General features: G+C 40.2%; 1 protein-coding gene across 9 annotated transcripts in view; it reads right to left on the bottom strand.

Moving 5' to 3' along the window:
* Window positions 1–21,918, bottom strand: part of LOC109443351 (uncharacterized) — a 196,040-nt gene that overhangs the window by 116,015 nt on the left and 58,107 nt on the right. Inside the window, exon 7 of one of the 9 annotated variants that reach the window (XR_012490834.2) lies at window positions 12,938–17,303. The exons of the other annotated variants lie outside the window; for them this stretch is intronic. The gene's annotated coding sequence lies outside the window, so the exon portion shown is untranslated. Of the gene's footprint in view, window positions 1–12,937; window positions 17,304–21,918 lie in introns of those variants that run through there. 9 annotated transcript variants of the gene reach the window in all.

The raw sequence follows: 21,918 nt of genomic DNA, 5'->3' as shown, positions 1-21,918 counted from the left end.
GCAAAAGCACTCATTGGCTGTATATGTTCTGATGCGTTTGCTGGAAAATTACTCCCAATTATCCTGTAGTCTCCCCATTATAACATCTCTCCCCTACAAAGTCATCCCTGCTTTTAGTATGAAATCTCAGCTTCATATCTTGGCCTGATATATAAAATACCCTCTGGTTTCTTCTTTCCAAAAATAGGACTTCTCTCTTCTGTTGGGTGCAAATGGAGTGTTTCCCCAACTGTATGGAGTGAAGGTGGGTGTCTGAGTATTTAGCTACTTTATAAATAGACTTTCAATTAATCTACCTTTTTTGCACTCACTTTCCAAGGTGCTTGCTGTGACCAATTCTTAAACCCTCTAAGGGTTCTATGGAAGGAAGAGAATTGCTTGTTGGTTTTATCCCATTATCGGTCAAGGATTCAGCTTTTTCCAGCCTGTTATAAATGTTATTATTCATCCTTCTCATTTCTAGCTTCCAAACGTTGATGCTAGTATCCCATGTTCTCTTTTCCTTGTGTGTCCATGATTTGTTTTGTTTCTTTGTTTTTCATCCATTTACAGTTTTAAGTAGGATTCTTAGAAATGTTTAGGAGACCTTCAGAAAGCTATAGCTAGAAATAAGAGTCACTCCCATAACAAAAAAAAAAAAGTCAAAGCAGGGCTACTACTCAGTGACCATAATCAATTAAATGGAAAATACATATACATATATGTGTGTAATTAATTTTTTTTGAAATAACACACACATAAAAGCAGTTCATTAAGAAATGTTATCTCTCATCCTTAGGTTTGAAAACAATAAAGTGATTGTATGCTACTGATCATAAAACCAGCCAGGCTATTCCATGAAGGAGTAAACGTGAAAGGTGAGTATGAATATTCAGAAAGGTGGATGCAAAAACTTAGCTCGTGTCATGGTATAAAATATTTGAAAATCTGTGCTGAAAAAGCTTCTGTTGATCATGAAGCAGCTGAGAGTTACATGTATAAATTAGCTAAGATTATATCTGATGACAACCTTAATAGTTAACAAATGTGCAAATGCTGATGAAACAGCTTTATACTGGTGCTGTTTCTAGAAAAATCTTAGCAATGGCTGACAAGCGAACCCCCGCAGGTTTTGACAATGAGTCCAGGGTGACTGTTCTTACATGTGCCAATTCTACAGGAAAGATTAAGAAGACAGTGATTGGAAAAGGACAACTTCCAATATATTTAAACAATGTAGAAGATATCTGTCATTACTGTGCAAACAGGACAATGTGGGTGAGCTGATAAGTACCTTCTGATTGATTTAATACATACTTTGCATCTATGAGTAGAGGTCATGCTAGTCAACCTGGAAAAACCTGTGGAATTTTATTGTCCTTGGACACTATTCCACCCATCCCCCTCCTAAACTTTTTGGGGAAAATAATGCTTTTGGCATTTGATATTGCATCTGTAATACAGCCTTGTTGGTCAACAAGTTTTACACTCCATGGCGAGCAAGCATAAATCCCACCCCTTTTTGTTTTGTCCTTTAATTACATGCTTGCTGAGGTTGACAGATGACTAGAAATCCCAAACATTCTAAAAGAGTTGAATTTCAGGGATGTTAATTCTGCAGTAGTTGATGCTTAGGACAACGTCGACATAAAATGTAAACGCTATCAATCTTAACAATGCAAACCCAAACCATAGAATTTATGAGTGGAAGTTGGAGGTGGGGTGGGGCATGGTGAGAAGAAGATGTGAAAGGAATGGCAAGATTGTTAATGTATTCATTTTAAAAGTTGCTAAAGAGCTAATATCAATATTTAATGAATAAAAACTAAAGGATCAAATATAGAGTTTAAATGTAAAAGCTAGTCAATAAACAAACAAAAAAATGGTGATATAAGGGTATTGGGAAAAAGGGAAATTGGGGTGGTGTGAATTGATATTTACCTATCTGTAAATAGTTTACTTGGAATTAAGTGTGCATTAGAAAAAGAATCAAAGGTACTTAAGAGCAATAATAAAGTGCAGCAGCCCCTAGGACCCACTCGCCTTGATCCCAGGCTCTTCCCCAGAAGGATCTGCTTTTAACCTTGAGCTGATATATGCATATTTGGGTTTTTTTATTGTGACCTTCTATAATTATAACTAAAATGAGTTTGAAAAATTAAAAATAGAAAAACTGGAAAAGAGTTCCATCTTAAAGGAGAAGGGAGATGCTAACACCATTTTACATACGAACCATATCATTTCAGAGTGTACCTTTATGTATTTTATTTCATTGGTCCTCACGGAGATTTTGTGAGTTTGGCAGGTCTTCTCAAGGGTAGGGAACCCAAGCACAGAGAAGATGACTAATCTTTCCAACATCCGATGGATAGGGAAATACAGATGCCATGATCAGAACTTAAATCACATGTCTTCTAGTCTTGCCCTTATTTCTGTATATCAGTGGTTTCCAAACACTGGTCGTTACAGCACGCTGGTTTAGGAAGACATTTTTATTGGCCCAGAGCTTCTCTTTAGGTAAATTCCTGAGCATCTTTCTTTCACCTTGAGTGCCCTGAGCTGTGTAGCTTTAAGGACAAGTAGATCAGGAGAGAACTCTAGTCCCCTTCTTGAAACTGTTGTGATCTGCCTCTACTTTTAACATGCAGATGTAGGGTCTTGAAAAATATCTGGGGTGGAGAGATGAAGTTTGACCTTCACTCTTCCAAGTATCACTCTGTCATCTGGGAGACAGTTTTTAAGAGATGACTTTTGTAAAATATGAACGTCCCTGTGACATTCAGATTTACATTTCTAGGCTCTTATATCCTCTGGTATTTGTGCTGTGATGATTGTTCTCAAAAGGACATGTCAGTTTCTGTAGATTTGTTGAGATGGCATTTCAGCTTCCTTTCACATGTTTTTGGAATTGAACTCTGATTGACAATTTGTTCGTTGAAGTTAAGTACACATCCAGAAGGCACTGTTTCCTGTCCACTTAAATCCCACAGTAAATTCTTTTTACATTCCTTATTGTCCATTTCAATGAAATCACATTAGTGTTCTCCAATGGAAGTCCAGGTTAGAAAGCTGATTGAGCAGTTCTGCTTGCACTCTTCATCAAGAACTCGCTCTCCTCATCAACGGTGGACTGATTATGTATTAAAATCATCAAATTATCCCCAAATAGTTGATGCATAGACTTTATTTCTTTTTTGAGAAGAGTTACAAGTATTGAAATTTGATGAATTTTTCATGCATTTGTAGTATTTTCAGAATGATAATTTATATAAGGAAGAAAAATAAGGAAAGAGAAAGGCTATGTGGTCAAATGGGTGGGGTTTACAGATCACTCTGTTGGTTATTATTATTGTGATGTCAGGCAAGTTATTTACACAATCCAGATCTGTTCCCATATACGTAAAATGGGAATAATATTTTCTATTTTACAATTTTGTTGTGAGGCTTGAAAATGAGGAAAAACCACTTAGCATGGAATCTAGAGTACAAGTTGTACTCAATAAATGGTAGCTACTATTTTTACAAGCCTTTTTCACCTGCGGGGTTATGATAAGGGAGGTATAGTAGACCCCCCGATCTGTGGGGGGTACATTCCAAGAACCCCAGTGGATACCTGAAACTAAGGAGTATACTAAACCCTATATATACTATGTTTTTTCTTCTATACATACATACATACCTATGAAAAAGGTTTATTTATAAATTAGGCACAGTAAAAGATCAATAAAAATACCTAATAATAAAATAGCACAACTATACAATATACTGTAGTAAAAGTTATGTGAATGTGATCTCTCTCTCTCAAAATACCTTATTGTGCTTATTAGCTTTTCACTTGGTGAAAGCACTCTATGGCTTCTCTTTGGCGTGTCCGAATTACACAACACCAGTAGTCTTGCTATTCGAGGCCATTATCAAGTGAAATAAGGGTTCCTTGCCTACAAGCACTGTGATACCATGTGCTTGTTAATTTGACAACTGAGCCCACTACTAAGTGACTAAGGGGTGGGGAACTTAGTGTGGATACGCTGGACAAAGGGGTGATTCACATCCTGGGTGGGTCGGAGTGAGACAGTGTGAGATTTCATCCCACTACTCAGAACAGCACACAATTTAAAACGTATGATTTATTTCTGGAATTTTCCATTTACTATTTTCAGACCACAGTTAACTGCAGATAACTGAAACCACAGAAAGCAAAACCAGGAATAACAAGGGGGACTAGTGTATCTAGCAACATTCCTGGTGGAAAAGAGATAATCGAAATATAATGATGAAGGAATCCATGAAGGAGCTATTTAACCTCGTATTCAATCTCCAATAAGAACATACTGAGTGGGCTTTCATTTTACCGGTAGATTGGATCTCTTAGATCTGTACCCCACCCTGAGGTGTTACATATACCCTTTATAGAGGGAGGGACAACTATAGCGTTTTGAGTTAATGCCATGTCACCCTAGCTGAGATTTCACTGCTTAAAGTGGAGCGGACAGTGGGTGATTACCTGCATTTTCAACCTTCATTTTACCTCAGGTCCATGTAAGTGAGCCCACTGAGCCTGGTAGGGTACCAGAAGTTTCAGTAAAAATGATCCTGCTGCTGTGATCTAACTCAGGAGTCACCCTTAGCCTGGGTCACAATCCATTTGTGCTGTTCGTTAAGCCTAGTGCTCTGGCTTTCACTCCAATTACATTGTTGGGATTGGAGCCTTTTCCTCACACCTTCTACACATGGCTGGATTCTGGATGTCTTGCCCACATACGTTTTGTCAGGCCCTCTCCTGAGAGTTCTTATTTCTCCGCTGCTGGTTTGGGTCATGTTCTAAAATAGACTTACTGTCTAGGGGTAATAGTCATCCACCTGACCTGGAATGTTCTCCATGGAATATCCGTATCCGTATCCCACTCATTGGACAGGTCCTTGTAAAGCATATAGTGATTTGCAACTATGCTCAGGTAATTTATGCACATCTACTGACTAGTGGACCCCTGCCCCTGTGGAATGCCTCTGGAGTTCCAGCTTCCCCCTGTCCTCTGGTTTATGCTATGAATATCCCAGCAAGTCTTGCCACAGAGGCTTTTGCAATACTGACACACTGTTTGAATTTTGCAGAGGGCTGTCAACGGAATGCCTGGTAAAATTCCAAGTGAATGAAAACCTTCACAGTGGGTGATTACCTGCATTTCAGCAGAAGGTGGTTGTAACTGCTACCCATAACATGTTATTCTCCACTCCCAATTTCTCGCTCCTCCACGCTCTGGGCAATGTGGAGACACTGCCTCAGGGGGTCGGCAAAGCAAGTTTCCTGAGCTGGTGCTGTGATGGGACTACCATGTGCTGCCTTAAGTTCAGGGTCTGTCTCACCAAGAGAGCTTTAACTTTAATTGGAATGGAACATGGGTTGCTGTGGCAGAGATGGGTTTCTTCTCCAACTGTCCCTGGTCAGACAATAAGTAGCATAGTTCTTGCTCTTAAACTTGTGGTTATTGTTTCAATTAATCACGATCTGAGGCCCCTTTATTTGCCCAGTCCCTTGAGAACTCATAGGGGCTCGTACTGGGTAGAGACTTTTGAGATCAGATTACTTAAGCCAAACTCATTTCAAAAGTAAGGAAGCTGGAGCCAAGTTAAGGGCCTGCTTGAGGCTCCATTGCTCATTCGTGGCAAAGCCAAGACAATACCTCACGACTGCTGGCTCTTTTGGATCCCATTTGTATATTAATATGAGTCTGAGTCTTGCTCCATTTTTCCTATTGGACATAGCACACTGGGCTGTTGTCAAGACTGAGAACTCAAGATTTAGGAGTGCTGGTTATTTTGCAATAGGCATTGCATATCGCTGATCTCTGCTCAATCACGATGGGAACGTAAGGGGCTCTTGGAGTCAGTGTTCAAACAGAGCTCCCAACCCTGGAGAATTTCCAGACCTGAATAAAGTGATCTGTCTGAGGCCTGACTGACACATCACTTTTTTTTTGTTTATTGAGCATGTACTTGAGGGAGAGTAAGCAGAAGAGCATCAAGTTAGCTAATAATGGGGCTCCCACGTTTACCTGCAAACTCTCTTCCCTGTAGTGCCCTGAGATGCCTTGGAATCACATGACAGAGCCAACACCCCACCTGGGAATAGTGCACCAACATGCTCTTTTGGGGGCATCTTGTCAGTTTCTCTCTTCCTTCCCACGTCTGTGTACACCAGATTCTGACACTCCTGCCTCCCCAATTTTGTATTCCTCCCTTCCCTGATCACTTTCATGACACGGCCAACCATTCAGGTTCTCAGGTCCTCTAAGCTGGTTGATTGCATAAACCTCTGACATGATCTCTGGCCTGCAATATCCTCCCCTCCGATCCACCCTGAATACCACCTTGAATAACCACCCGTCTCACAATGGCACCGCTGATCGGAAACACTGGGTGATGCAGGAGAAAAGGGTCTGTTTAGGAATTAGGCCTGCATGTGACCGCCTGCTCTGCCACTTCCTCGCTAGTGCTCTGGGCCACGCTACGTCATCACTCTCAGTCTTAGCTTCCTCGTCTACAAAATCAGGAAAGAAGAATAATAATAAGGACCTTGACACATTGTTGTGAGGAGTAAATGGGGGTAACACCTATGACGTGTTTCGTTACCATAAGCACTTAAAATATGTTCTCTTCTTTCTATTCTAATTCGGGCCAGACATGATATCTTAGCTTGTGTTTCTCCTATAAAATAGCCCCTGAGACAAGGATTAGAGTGAAAGCAGTTCATTTGGGAATTGATTCCAGGAAGCAGAGTGAGACAAGGAAGAGAATAAAAGCAACAAAGGATATGTAAATGCGCAGGTTGGCACTACAGGCACCTGGGATGTAATCCCCCCTGTAGACTCTTTGATAAACTCTGTAGAACCCACTTCAAACCTGTCCCATTGAAGGTCGAGGAAGTTGGAGTCTTTGTCCATCAACTTGACCCCCTCATTTGTTAAGCATGGCTCCTGGGAGTTAACTCCACTGTACTCCTAGCCTATGCCCGGGGCCGGCCAAGCACGGCTCCTGCTGGAGAATACCCTCAGGCAGAGATGGTGTAGGGGAACTCTCTGTGGCCACTCTGGGGAGGCTTCGGGGTTTGTCCAGGACACTGACAGCTTGCTTTACAGTGCCTGGCACTCAGTAGGTCCTTGTTGAAGTGACTAGAAACAGGACATCAATGTCAAGTTAGGGCGATGCCCCACGGTAAAGAAGAAAAATGCTGGTCCCTCAGTCCCTTAGCTTCTGGAGCTGTGGTTAGGCTGGCAGGGTCAGATGCATATACAAGAGCTCTGAGAATAACACGTTTGCAGGCACAGGAAGACTCTCTCTCAGACTGTGCTTGGGACTGCTTCGGGTTGGGGCCCTCCAGATTTCACCTCTCTAGAATGTAAACCTACCAGAGACCTCCATTCCTCTTTCCACCTCTGCTTAATCTATTCTCATCTACTCATAGCAGTAGAATGCCCAAGAGCACCAAAGCCAGCCGAGGCCTCAAGACAGTTCATGTTTATCTCTGTCTCCTCTCTGCTAATCCTTAGAAACAAAGACTGACCCTGCCTCCCATTCAGTGCTCAACTGTCTCTCCCAGGACCTGGTTTATTGTTATGTTACTTCAGTCCTCTCACCTCTTGTAATTTACATCCTGTAATTTCCAATATAAGCTTTGTGTCATCTCTTTGCTACAGATTTCCTATTTGTTTTCCCTCTTTCTGTTCTAGGCAGAGGAATCCTTCTCATCCCTGTCTAATCTCCCTTGATCTTTTCACTTTCCATCTTGTTTGCCTCCTACACCAAAGCAAAGGTCCTGGTTTATTACTCCTTAAAATGCTCAGTTGATTAGCTGCAAGAATTCCACTTTTTTGCCTCCCTGCTGACTCCCTCGTGTACAGCCAGACAATTCACTTTACTGCAGCAAATATACACTGAGAGTGTATTATGTGTCCAGTCCTGGCTGTGTGGCATCTAAGCAAGATATAAGCAAGGCCCTGCAGAATTAAGAGTCTGCTTGAGAAACAAAATACACAGTCATGCCGCAGTTAAAAAACCGACAATGATTTCCCTTCATATGTGTGTCACAGGCTATGACAAGCAAAGGAAAAAGGCACACAGGGCAGAGTCCAGGAAAGACCAGATGCAAGATTCTAATTGTCCTCTCTCAGTGGAGTCATCTGGATAGCACTTAAGGCTCCTAGCCATGATGCGTGACAATATGTATGGAATACTGGCGATCAGGGAAGCCCACCCAAGACTTGGTGTTTAGGGTTTTTATTGGAAGGTCAGGCATGCAACAACTGTGTAAATGACCTCAGCAGTTCATACGCCAACCCTACCCTAGAAGTCCAATTGATATAGCATAACCTAAAGTCCCAGGCAGTCAACGTAAGTCACTTTGTTAGCATAAGCTGCCTGCTGTGGTCCAAAGCCTCAGGGATCCAGACACACTCAGATTGGCTATTCCAAGGGCTCAGAGGTTATCTCCCAGGACGTTGTTGAAGGTCAATCTTGAAGACCTTTGGCATGTGCAGGGTTTGGGCAACCCAGGCCTAAGGATTTAACCCGGTACTGAATGCTGCCACTCCTTCCACCTTAAAGCATACCATGAGTCTGTAGAGTGGTAGAACGGGAGAGCAGGAAAGGGCATCTGAGAACACTGGAAGTTTAGTCCAAATCCTGTTTCATAGGTGTGGAAAGTGAGGCTCAGAAAGGGAAAGTCATCTTTAATAGGAAGCTTTCTCTGATGCTCTCCAGATCGATGTGTTGCTTTCTTCCTAAAAGCCCGACAGAACTTCAATGCAACTACCATTTACTGAATGCTTTCTAGGCACTGAGAACTGGACTAAGTGGTTTTCATGCATTATCTCCTTGCTAGCTGTGCTTGTGGGTATTTACATTCATGCCATGTCTCCTCCAGTAGATGGGGGAACTACTTGCAGGCAGAATTTGTGACATAGTCACGTGGGCACCCTTAACGCTTAACCCAGTGCCTGACACATAGTAGGTGTTCAAGAAGTATTGATAGAATAAATGTATAAATGAATGAATATGTGCCTTGGAACAAAAGGTAAATAATGTCAGAAGCCAGAACTAGAATCCAGGCTTCCACTGTACAATCCTTTGAACAATTTTGTGAAAACCACACTAGAAAGGATGACAGTTGTCCCAAAGCTAACACCTCCAACTGGTCAGGGACTATCTATGGATAATCTTTCACTGGCTCATCCACAGAGATACAATCAATAGAATGAAACAAAATCATAAGTCTTTAGTGCTAGAAATAATATTATACAATACTGGTTATTAGTAATGGAAACAGCTTGAATTTCCCCAAAGATGATATGTTTTTTCCTAACTGTGTGCCTTTTCTCAGAGCCTCTGGTGCTTGGGGGAATCCCCATGGCTCTCCCCAGATTCTCCTGCTCAGCCACTAATTCAGCCTGGGCCTTCCCCATTAGACAGGGGTTCTTAACAAGGGTTCCTCACTCCCAGCAGGTGTATGGATAGAATTCAGGGGGTCTGAAGTTGGGGAAATGACCTTTATTTTCAATAACTTCTAACTGAAGTTGTTTATTTCTTTTATGAATGTGGTTGCTAGCAGGATTTGTGATTTTTCTTAGCAAAGAAAGCACAGATAGTCTCATACCAAATTATATGTGTTGCAAGTATTTCAAACTATTGACTATGTTCTTCATTATTTAATAACTGCAATAATTATTAGGTCCACCACTTGCTCTTACTTCAATAAATTAACCAAGGAGCATGTATAACATGAGCCCACATTTTAAAAATATTTGGTAACTGTATTTCAAAATAATCAGTTTATCTGTGATCCTAATTTTTTCTATTATGTATTTAAAAGCACTATTTCAGATAAGGGATCCATAAGTTTCACCAGACTGCCAAACGTGTCCATCACCCAAAATAGGTTATGATGTTTTGATTCTCTTGGACATAGTCTTGGGTGATTCTTTGATGGCTATGCATGTGTCTATCAAAGAGCTTCCCCTGTTTCTGAACACTCCGGTAAATGGTCTACCTCACAAACTATACTGTAAGCATTTCAGGGAAGAGACTGGGACCTATTTGTTTGAATGTTCCTAGTACCTAGCACAGTGCTTGGGGCTTGGTAGATGGTGAACATCCTGCTAAATTAGTGAAAAAATAAATAGGAGAGCTTTTCAACATTTATGCCTGGGCTCATACTTATATATGAATTTTTTTTCTCTATCCAAAGTACCTCCCTTGGAGAGGCCAGACATTTATTCCTATTGGCCTTCTCTCAATCACGCTATTTCTATGACCCACCCCAACTTCTTCCCCTACCTTCCCAGGTTCTGAGAGCACTGCTAAGTAATTCAGTCCATAAAATCAAAGTCAGACTAGAGTTGTGACCCACCTGGGTCACCTAGCTGTTTGTTCAAGCTCAGCTCTGAGTGACAGTTTTGAAAGTTTCAAATGTATAAATAAACATTAAAAATAAATCTCTTTTTTGAGCACAAAGATCTAGTTACTGTCACAGATGCTACCTAAAAGGATGTATTTCATGCTCTAAAAAGAAATCCAGAAGAGGGATACCCAAAACGTCCTCATTATGGCAACTTTGTGGGAATAAGTTTGTAGTTTCTCAAAGGGGACTGTTTTGAGTTGGCTAAGAATTTGTCTAAGTTCTAACATGTTGACTAAAAAATGGCTTGATTTGCTGGCTCTATACTATCTTGCAGCAATCTTGGAGAAGTTTCAGTAGTCCCCTCCACTTTAAGAGATAAACCCTGGAAATTGACACTCCAAGCAAATGGTATCCAGAGAAAATCAGCTGTAGCCATAATGATATCAGATGAAAGAGACTTCAGCGTGAAAAAGATAACAAGAGACAAAGATGGACATTTCATAATGGTAAAGGGGACTATACAACAAGAAAACATAACAGTCATCAATATTTATGCCCCCAATCAGGGAGCACCGAAATATACCAAGCAACTACTAACAGAACTAAAGGGAGAAATTGACCAAAACACAATTATACTAGGGGACCTAAATATATCATTGACAGCTATGGATAGATCATCCACACAGAAAATAAATAACGAAATAGCAGCCCTAAATGACACATTAGATGAAATGGACATAATTGACATTCATAGAGCACTTCATCCTAAAACATCAGACTATACATTTTTTTCTAGTGTACATGGAACATTCTCAAGGGTAGACCATATATTGGGACATAAAACTAACCTCAGCAAATTCAAGAAGATTGAAATCATACCAAGCATATTCTCTGATCAAAAGGCTTTGAAATTCGATATCAATTGCAAAATGAAAGCAGAAAAAACACAAATACATGGAGATTAAACAACATACTTTTAAAGAACGACCAGGTCAAAGAAGAAATTAGAGGAGAGGTCAAAAGATACATAGAAACAAATGACAATGAAAATACATCCTACCAAAATTTTGGGGATGTAGCGAAAGCAGTTTTAAGAGGGAAATTTATATCATTATAGGCCTATCTCAAGAAACAAGACAAATCCCAAATAAATAACCTCACATTACAGCTTAAAGGACTAGAAAAAGAATGAAACCTAAGGTCAGCAGAAGAAAGGAAATAATAAAAATCAGAGCAGAACTAAATGAAATAGAGAACAGAAAGACAATAGAACAAATTAATCTGACAAAGAGCTGGTTCTTTGAAAAGATTAACAAAATTGATAAACCCTTGGCTAGGCTCACTAAGATAAAAAGAGAGAAGACACTAACAAACAAAATCAAAAATGAAAAAGGGGAAGTTATCACGGATGCCACAGAAATACAAAGGATCATCCAAGAATACTATGAAGGACTATATGCCACCAAATTCAATAACCTAGAAGAAATGGACAAGTTCTTAGAAACATATAGCCTTTCTAGGCTGAACCATGAAGAACTAGAAAATCTAAACAGACTGATCACAGTAACGAAATTGAATCAGTCATCCAAAACCCTCCCAAAAGCAAAAGTCCGGGACCAGACGGCTTCACTAGTGAATTCTACCAAACAAATCCTGCTCAAACTCTTCCAAAAAATTGAAGAAGAGACAGTACTCCCTAATTCATTCTATGAGGCCAACATTACCCCGATACCAAAACCTGGCAAGAACAACACAAAAAAAGAGTACTACAGACCAATATCTCTGATGAATACAGATGCAAAAATCCTAAACAAAATTCTAGCAAATCGAATGCAACAATGCATTAAAAGATTATTCATCACGACCAAGTGGCGTTCCTCCCAGGGGCACAAGGATGGTTCAACATATGCAAATCCATTAATGTGATACATCACATAAACAAAATAAAGGACAAAAATCATATGATTATATCAATTGATGCAGAAAAATCATTTGACAAGATACAACATCCATTTATGATTAAAACACTTAATAAAATAGGTATAGAAGGAAAATACCTTAACATAATAAAGGCCATATATGACAAACCCTCAGCTAATCTCATAATTAACGGTGAAAAACTGAAGTCCTTGGCTCTACGTTCAGGAACACGACAGGGCTGTCCCCTATCACCTCTGCTTTTCAACATAGTGTTGGAAGTCCTTGCCAGAGCAATCAGGCAAGAGAAAGAAATAAAAGGCATCCAAATTGGGAATGAAGAAGTGAAATTGTCACTCTTTGCAGATGACACGATACTGTATATAGAAAACCCTAAAAGCTATTAGAAACAATCAATGAATACAGTAAAGTTGCCGGCTACAAAATCAACATAGAAAAGTCCATTGCATTCCTATATACTAACAATGAAATCTCAGAAAAAGAAATAAATAAAACAATTCCTTTGCAATTGCAACAAAAAGAATAAAATACCTAGGAATAAACTTAACCAAGGATGTGAAAGACCTATATGCTGAAAACTACAAGACATTTTTAAAAGAAATTGAAGAAGACACAAAGAAATGGAAAAACATTCCGTGCTCATGGATTGGAAGAATCAATATAGTTAAAATGGCCATATCACCCAAAGTAATTTACAGATTTAATGCAATCCCCATCAAAATCCCAATGGCATTTTTAAAAGAAATAGAACAAAAAATCATCAGATTTGTTTGGAACCACAAAAGACCCTGAATAGCCAAAGCCATCTTCAGAATAAAGAACAGTGCTGGAGGTATCACACTCCCTGACTTTAGCTTGTACTATAGGGCAACAATAATAAAAAAAGCGTGGTATAGGCAGAAAAACAGACATGTAGACCAATGGAATAGAATTGAGAACCCAGAAATAAACTCCCATAAATATGGACAGATAATTTTTGACAAAGAAGCAAAAAAACATACAATGGAGAAAAGACAGCCTCTTCAATAAATGGTGCTGGCAGAATTGGAAAGCCACGTGCAAAAGAATGAAACTGGACTGCTATCTGTCACCATGCACCAAAATTAATTCAAAATGGATCAAAAATTTAAGCATAAGACCTGACACAATAAACTGCATAGAAGAAAACATAGATACTAAACTTATGGACCTTGGGTTCAAAGAACATTTTATGAATTTGACTTCAAAGGCAAGGGAAGTAAAAGCTAAAATAAATGAATGGGACTGTATCAAGCTTAAATTTTGTTAATCTTTCTTCTGCACAGCAAAAGAAACCATCGACAAAATAAAGAGGCAACCAAGTGAATGGGAGAAGATTTTTGCAAATAGTGCCTCCGATAAGGGGCCAATATCCAAAATATACAAGGAACTCATGCAACTCAACAACAAAAAAACAAACAACCCAATTGAAAAATGGGCAGAGGACCTGAAGAGACCTTTCTCCAAAAAGGACATACAAATGGCAAACAGACATATGAAAAAAATGCTCAACATCACTAATCACCAGAGAAATGCAAATAAAAACCACAATGAGATATCATCTCACCCCAGTCAGAATGGCTATCATCAACAAGAGAAATAGTAACAAGTGTTGGAGAGGCTGTAGAGAAAAAGGAACCCTCATACACTGTTGGTGGGAATGCAGACTGGTGCAGCCGCTATGGAAGGCCGTGTGGAGGTTCCTCAAAAAATTAAAAATAGAATTACCATATGACCCAGCAATCCCACTCCTAAGGAGTCTACCAAAAAAATCTGAAAACATTTCCCCACAAAGACACTGTTCATTGCAGCTTTATTTACGGTGGCCAAGACATGGAAACAACCAAAATGTCCTTTGATAGATGAATGGATAAAGAAGTTGTGGTATATATACACAATGGAATACTATTCGGCAGTAAGAAAAGATGAAATAAAATGATTTGTGACAACATGGATGGATCTTGAGAATATAATGCTAAGCGAAATAAGTCAGACAGGAAAAACAGAGAAGTATATTTCACTGATACGTGGTATATAAACCAAAAAACAACAAAAGAACACGACAAACAAATGAGAAACAAAAATTCATAAACACAGACAATAGTTTAGTGGCTACCAGAGGGTAAGGGGAGAGGAGGGTGGTAGGTGAGGGTAAAGGGTATCAAATATATGGTGATGGAAGGAGAACTGACTCTGGGTGATGAACACACCACGTGATCTATAGCTGATGTAATACAGAATTGTACACCTGAAATCTATGTAACTTTACTAACAATTGTCACCCCAATAAACTTTAATTAAAAGAAAAGAGAGATAAACCCTAAGTTGCATTTAAGAATGATGGCCAAAAATTCCCCAAATATGCAGCAGTTATTTATTGTAATTTTTTTCTTCCTGAAATGTAAGTGTTGAGGATCTAACACTTGGAATGAACAGTTATTTTGCTGTTGTTCAGCACATATTTAAGCCCCTTGCTGTAGAATCAGAGATTTACATAATCATGAGCTACTTAAAGGGTGAGCACGCACGGGCTCATATTAAAAATTCTTTTCACTAATCAGCATACTTTTATCACATACTAGTCTGGATTAGACACACCTATGGAGAATTAAGAAAATCTGGAATGATGCTTTTTCATTAATAACACCTTCTTTTACCCTCCTCCAGTGCTCCAGGAATGAAAGCCACAGACAAATCTTTCTTGTAATGCTTCTTGTTTTTTTCAGCCACAGAGGAAACAGACAACACAAACACCACCAAAAAACCCCCACAAAAACAAAAACCCAAAACAAAACAAAACAAAAAGGCCCCGTGAAGGTGAACGGTAAGAAGAATTTCTCTCATTCTTCAATGACCCTTGACAGATCAATTGTAAAGATCTGTCCCTTTGCAATTATTAAAAATAAATAATTATTGTAAAAACTGTTGTTTATGAGAAATCTAGCTTTAAAGATAACATTGAGATCTGGTCAAGACGGCAGAGTAGGCAAACGTTGTGCTTACCTCCTCTCACGACCATATCAAAATTACAACTAAACTACAACACAACCATCATTGAGACTCATCTGAAGGCCTACAACTAAAGACATACAGAAGATGCCACCCCAACACTGGTAGGAGAGGTGGAGAAGTGGAACGGGCTGGTCCCACACCTGTGAGTGACTGTTAAAAATCATGAGAGAAGTCCCAGTAACTCTGGTGGTGAAAACCGGCAGAGATTGTGGCTGAATGAGATGGAGGGTGGCTGAAGTTCCAGGCACTCCTCTCAAAGGGCCACACATGGACTTACTTGCTGATGGACTTGAGTTCTAGCACTGGTGCAGGAGTTCGAAAGGCACCAGGGACATATGGGTTGGAACTAAGTTGTCTGGCTTCAGAGTGAGGGCTGCCGGGGCAGCTTTCTCCTGGGCAGAGGAACTGGCAGAAGCCACTGTTTCTTTGTTGAGTCCTCCGTCCCTGTGTGCAGACATAGGTGATTGCTACATCACAGAGGTGGTTGTATGTGATGTACAGCAAGGGAAATATAGTCGGTGGTGTTGTGTGGTGTTGATTGTTGGCTGGACTTATCATGGTGATGGCTTCTTTGGGCATGTAGATGTTGGGTGACTGTCATATGTACCTGGAACAAGTATAGTATTGTATGTTAGCTATATTTTAATAAAAATCTTAAAAAAAGAAAACAACATTGATTTATTAGGTTTCCAATCCAATAAGCTGTGTTTTAATCATTTTTCACAGCAGATACTTCAAAGGAGAAAAAAGACATAAAGAAAGTCTTTAAGACAGTTTGGGATGTCTCAAAGTCTCATTGTATATACAAACTCCTGGGCTGTGTATGTATTAATTTGGATTTTCTTATTTATATAATGAGTCGACAAACTGATAGGTCCTAAGGGCCACCCAAACCTAGGTCTGTTAATTATCTAACATAATTATGGCAAGAAACATCTGTGCTTTCCCCTGACCCACTCCAGCAGAAAGAGGCATTTACACAGTAGGTAGGGGATATTACTGTTATTTTAAAAAATGTATAATTGTTTATACATCTTATTTAAGTTAATGAAAAAAATAATATTCAAGGGGTGTAGGCTTTTTTCATTTTTTTTTATGTTCAATTCAATAACTCAACAGTTATATACTAACTCTGTATTTCATACAGTTCCAAACTCAGAGGATAAAATTTGAAAATTGTTTGAGTCCCTGCTTTCAGTAGAGTGGGAGAAAATAAGTATATTATAAGGGACTAAGTACTATACTTCGGTAAAATATTCCACATGGGTATGGAAGAAAGATTAATGTCTGCTTTATTCTGCAAATTATATCCTCCTCCCCTCCTCTATCATCCCCTCTCTGTCTGCACTGGCTTGTCCCGTCTTAAAATAGAAAAACAGAAAAAGCAGAACCATCCCCTAGAAGTCAGCAGGCATCATGCAACCAAGAGGCGACAAGCATGAGGATGAAAGCCAAGTACATTTAGAAGGGAGGGGCAACCAAACAGTAGGAGTCGAGAGTCTCGATGACATCTGTGAAGAGCTGCACGAGGCCCAGTTGCCTTTTCTGGACTCTCAGTTACATGAGGAAAAGAATTAACCCCTATTTGTATAAGCCAGTGTTAGCACAGATTGGTCTGTTTACTCAATTCCTAACTCATACTGCTACTAAATGGTGGAGTTGGGATTCAAATTCACCTCTCCGTGAGCTCAAATCCCACATTATTTCCACTTTATCATATTCCAGTTTATTCAACATGGACAGAAAAAAAAAAAAGACTAAATGGCACAGAAAATGGGCAGTACATAGTCGAGAGTTAGGTGGTAAGTTGTGCCTCTCTGCTCAAGTTTTCCACGGATAGATGAAGTTAACAGTGGTGGAATGATGAGAGAAGGCTTCATGGAGGAGGCAGGTTACAAGTTAATTCTCCACTAATGGGTAGAATCTGGATGCACAGAGAGAGGAAGGCATAGGATGGTGCCACCTAGAGAAGAAATGAAGGGGAATCATGAGAACATTTGCTCTCTCGTTGGCCTCCCTTTACCTTTCCAATGTGCTCACTTGGAAAAGTGAACTTGAAAATCCTTTCCTTATTCTTTGGCAAGGCGTTTGAGAAGCAATTGCATCATAATTGGTAACAGTCATCAAGTAGGGACAGGTAGAAGAGGAAAGTCAAGTGTCTTTTTGCAGCAAAAGCACTGCTGATGTAAGACAGACAGCGGAGGCAGCTTGAGACGTGTAGGTCACGAGTAAGTCAGTTTTTGCCCTGTCATTCATTTCTCAAATGAACTCGATAAATCCCCTCATCTTCCTACCAAGATGCCATATTGCCATCCTTATACCAAGATGCCGGACTGCTGCCAGGAAGACCCACGGCAGAGATAATCATCAGACAAAGGTTTGGAAGAGTACCGTGAGTGGATGCCAGCATGTTAGGCCACCTGGAGGGCCCTTGAAATGATGACCTGAAATTTATCTGGTGTCTGAATCAGAGTGGAAGAGATCTGGTAGACCACAGAGTCTTGGCTAGATCTATCATTTTCCCTCCATAGATATAAATTTCTACTGAGGGTGCACTTGGGGGGATGAGATAGTTTTCAGTTCCTTCCCTGTCACCTAAATCATTTTTTCCTCCTGTACAGATAAAAACTAGGCATCACTCTCTTCAGATGACCTTGTACAAAAGACCTAGCAACATGAAGTGCATTTAAGATGTTTCCTCAAGTTTTCAAATTCGATGTGTACATTATATATGGAAATGTTTAGAGAATGCTTGGAAAAACTTGTATAAACTAGTCATATTTTGCATAGCAAAAAAAGCTCAGCTAAAGCAATCTCCTGAGCAGCGTTTAGAGCTAGTTTTCCTGTAGTAAATTTTGCCTTGAATTAAGTGTTAATTGGGTTCTCTCTATATTGCTCTTTAAACATAATTCCAACTGCTAAATAAAAATATCAGAGTAAGGATTTTATTTTTAGACTAAGCTGTACTGACCATTGAAATGAAAACAAACTTAAAAAACTCCAGGGATAGGCCTGCATTAGAGAAAGGGGAAGCTTTGGGAGAAAATTGAGGAGATAAACTTGGTGGACATGAGAAAGGAAAAGTAATCTGAAACACAGCATGATGTATTCTGCATTGGTTTCCAAGCCCAGTCTTCACGAACTCAGGTTTGACTCCTGTGAAAGCTAAAGCTGCTTAAATTCTTTTTCTTTGAATGGACAGAATAGTTTCACATCAGACCTGTATTTCCACTCTACTGTAACAGTCCATCATGGAGCTTTTGTACCTTTGTCTCTGAGGCTCAAAGCAACAGTAGCAATGACCATGCATAGAAGCAATGGCAGAAACAGCCATAGTGCAGGTTAGAGCGCTGGCACCTAATGTACCAAGGAGTTCCCAAGGACATTCCAGAGACCCCGCCAAGCCCAGCAGCAGCCAATGAGAAGACATAGAGGGCACCTCTTTCTAGTAGAAAGACAACTGCTTACTCATGAGCATGCTGAAGGCTCCAGCAGACAATATAACATGACATTGAGAGGGTCATATGGCTCACATTAGGATGAATCCCTGAATGGATGGGGTAACAGTTGCTGGAACAGCAGATATTAACTTTTTCTAATTTGTATATATAGGTAGCACTAGTTTTGAAAGCTACAAACTACCCAGGCAAAACATTGCTGAAAATGCAATGAATGCAACATAAACTATCTATACACAGAAGCTTGGATGTTCTCCTCCTCTTTCCAGCACTCCCCAGAGATAGCATACCTTACTGCTCATTGTCTTTCTTCTTATCTATATGACTTCTGAGTTCACTTTCTCACCTGTTCCTGACATTTGTCACTATTAGTCAAATGGACTCCACTGTCACCCACCCGTATGTAGGACAGTCCACTCCCTGGGGCTGTCGTAACTTGTGAGATAAGGTGGGAAATGGGCCTGAGAAACCCACCAAATTCTTACACGTTCTCTGACTGGTTCTTGACTCATCATAACATCTCAAAATGAGGACTAGGTAAGCCATCATCAATGAGAACAAATATTGATAAGCTACCCATTGGCATATGCAACATGTCACAAGACAAAGGACCGTTGGCCCTTGACCCTTGGCACCTTCCCTCTGGAAAACAGAGAAATCCATCTCCCCAGACACAGAAAGTCATAGCAGTGCAAAAGGCTGCAGAGAAGCAGAGTGATGAATTCTTTCACCTTATTCTCCCCTGCCCTCATAGTCATTAGCCTTTCAAGAAAATTGTCCTGCACTGTTCTTCTGGTGGTTGTCCAGGGGTCTGCTCAGAGTTCATGCAGTATTGGCACGTGGCCTTCTTTCTGCCAAGCTTGTATATAAATTATTCAGAGATGTACTTCATAAGTAGACTAATTCACCAACACTAATTTACTCATGGTCTTTGTCCAACACAGGGTCAGGTTTTGAGTAAAAACCCTTCTTCCTTCGAATGTATCCTCCCCAACTTCAGGCACCATTCATAAGCCCACGGTTCTTCTGACTGACAGGTTACAAATGGGAAGATCCCAAGATCCCCTCCTGGGTTCAATGAATTTGCTAGAGTGGCTCATAGAACTTGGAGAAACATTTTCCTTACGAGATCACCAGTGTATATTATAAAAGGATATAACTGAGGAGCAGCCAGATGGAAGACGTGCATAGGGCAAGGTATATGGGAAGGGGCATGGAGCTTTCATGCCCTCTCTGGGCATGGCACTCTCCTGGAACTTCTACGTGTTCACCAACTGGGAAACACTCAGAACCTCATCCTTTTGGAGTTTTATGGAGGCTTCATCACACACACATGTTTGATTAAATCATTGACTGTTGGCCATGATTCAACCTCCTTCTCTGCTCCCAGGAGGTCAGGGGTGGGACTGAAAGTTCCAGTTCTCTAATCACAAGGTTGGTTCTACTGACAACCAGCCTATATATGCCCTTAGGTGCTTTCCAAGTCACCTCATTAACATAACAAAAGACATCTTGAAGACTCTCAACACTTAGGAAACTGTACCCCAGCCAGAAAGGGGGGGCATACTGGGGACCTTGAACCAGGACAAAAATGTGTACAGATACATCTCAGAGAAACACAGGACAGATATGGATAAAGGGTAGCAGTGGGGATGTGGGGAGAGGTGTCAACTGTCTGCAAGCCTCATGAAAAACTGTACATTTAACGATTAATAGCTAGGTCACAAAAGACCACGCATTCCATGAAATGTGACCTTTCTGAAGAGTTTTAATGAGGGAAGAACATGGATTACTTTCGCATTTTTGAAAGTTATTTCTGGCATAGGAAGAAGAGGTAAGACAAGGTCTTTGCAACAGTTGATGGTCGAATTTTCTGGGATATAATTCCTCAAGCAGTTCAGCTACCTTCCCCTCCTGCCTCTCCCTCTTTTGCAAACCCTACACTTTATTAAGCATCCCCTCATAAGGAGTCACTGTCATTCTATGAATTGGCCAAGCCAAGTGAGAGGCATTGTAGTCTTACATCTTAGTCACTGTGTTGATGGCTGTGATTCAGAAAGCTGACATCTCTGTTGAGTTATCTGCTTTGACACCTCACTCACTAGTTTTTGAGACATTTTAATTATCTCAAGGATGCCATTAGAATGCATGGACAGAGTCACAAGTGCTTCCAAGTCCAGAACGCTCATGTCGTTTACGTTATTTTTCACAACGTAAGTGACCTCTGTGCTCCTTTCTGCACTGCGGTTTAATGTCTTGTGGACATACTTCTTCCTGATGCACCTGAGTGATTTGATAAACTGCAAATCAGTCCTCTGGGCTATCGGCACCGCTCCCAGATTGTGAACCAATTGTTAAATAGCCATGTCTCCCTTTGCAATGTTAGTGAGAATACAGGTATTTCCAACTCTTAACCTTGCTGAAAGGCAGGGGGACTTTTACTCTCGCAGATTTCCCAAAACAGTGTTTCCTCAGAAGCTCTTGGGGAAGGATTTGAGCAGCATCATCTAGATGGGTGGGCGGTTGGCTCAGTGGTTAGAGTGCAGTGCTCATAACACCAAGGTCTCCAGTTCGATTCCCACATCGGCCACTGAGCTGCATCCTCCACAACTAGATTGAAAACAATGACTTGACATGGAGCTGATGGGTCCTGGAAAAACACACTGTTCCCCAATATTCCTCCCCCACCAAAAAAAATCATCTAGATGAGGAAACTATAAACTGTCTCAGAAGGGCAGGATTTTAGATACGGTGTCTGAGGCATGGGGGCATTGTGAGTGCAGACTGCAGTTGTTTGCGACCATTTAATTAATAAGGAACAGAACTCAGAGATGACAATAAACAATAATATGAATAAATAAGTCCATACCTGCTACATCCGAGCAATATGAGTAATAAATGTGCGCAAAGACAATTTGATGGGCATTTTGATTATATTAGCTCATTCGGTTCCCTATGAAGACCATAATTTTAAGTCCAAATTTTAAAGGAGAAAACTGAGGCCCAGAGAGATTGTATAATAACTGAAATACCTGGAATTTGAATCCAAATCTTCCACAGCAAAGTCTGTGAGCGAAAAATAAATGTCTACTGAAGGATGTAAAGTGAGACGAATTTTCT

This window comes from Rhinolophus sinicus, chromosome 6 (genome assembly GCF_057876585.1).
Source record: "Rhinolophus sinicus isolate RSI-liver-muscle chromosome 6, RSI-T2T, whole genome shotgun sequence".
Lineage (NCBI taxonomy): Eukaryota > Metazoa > Chordata > Mammalia > Chiroptera > Rhinolophidae > Rhinolophus > Rhinolophus sinicus.
Note: the sequence above shows the minus strand (reverse complement) of the source record. Positions and strands in the feature narration are given on the sequence as shown.